The sequence below is a fragment of the Poecilia reticulata genome, linkage group LG17 (genome assembly GCF_000633615.1).
Source record: "Poecilia reticulata strain Guanapo linkage group LG17, Guppy_female_1.0+MT, whole genome shotgun sequence".
NCBI lineage: Eukaryota > Metazoa > Chordata > Actinopteri > Cyprinodontiformes > Poeciliidae > Poecilia > Poecilia reticulata.
This window is the reverse complement of record NC_024347.1, coordinates 7,347,994-7,349,015: the sequence shown is the minus strand read 5'-3', so window position 1 is coordinate 7,349,015 and position 1,022 is coordinate 7,347,994.

The window sequence follows — 1,022 nt, the reverse complement described above, 5'->3', positions numbered from 1 at the left end:
AGGACCCCTGAATAGACCTTACCAGGGAGGCTTAAGAGTGTGACCCCCTGTAATTGGAGCACACCCTCCGGTCCCCCTTTTGAAACAGGGGGACCACCACCCCAGTCTGCCAATCCAGGGGAACTGCCCCCGATGTCCATGCGATATTGCGTAAGCCAACACAACCCTACAACATCCAGAGCCTTAAGGAACTCCGGGCGGATCTCATCCACTGCCACTCAGGAGCTTTTTGACCACCTCGGTGACCTCGTCCCCAGAGATTGGAGAGCCCAACCCAGAGTCCCCAGGCTCAGCATCCTCAACAGAAGGCATGTTGATAGGATTGAGGAGGTCTTCGAAGTATTCCGCCCACCGGCCCACAACGTCCCGAGTTGAGGTCAACAGCACACCATCCCCACTACAAAGAGTGTTGGTGCTGCACTGCTTCCCCCCTTCCCCCCCCTGAGAAGCCAGATGGTGGACCAGAATCGCCTCGAAGCCGTGCGGAAGTCTTTCTCCATGGCCTCTCCAAACTCCTCCCACGCCCGAGTTTTTGCCTCAGCGACCACCTGAGCCGCATGCCTCTTCGTCTGCCAGTACCCATCAGCCGCTTCTGGAGTGCCATAGGCCAAAAAGGCCCAATAGGACTCCTTCTTCATCTTGACAGCATCCCTCACCGAAGGTGTCCACCAACAGGTTTGAGGGTTGCCGCCGCGACAAGCACCAACAACTTTGCGGCTGCAGCTCCAATAAGCCGCCTCGGCAATGGAGGCATGGAACATGGTCCACTCAGACTCAATATCCCCTACCTCCCCCAGAACGTGTTCGAAGTCCTGCCGGAGATGGGAGTTAAAGCTCCGTCTCACAGGGGACTCCGCTAGATGTTCCCAGCAGATCCTCACTACACGTTTGGACCTACCAGGTCTGACCGGCTTCCTCCCCCACCACCGGAGCCAACTCGCCACCAGGTTAGTGGACAGCTCTGCACCTCTCTTCACCTGAGTGTCCAAGACATACGGCCGCAGATCAGATGAAACGATGAC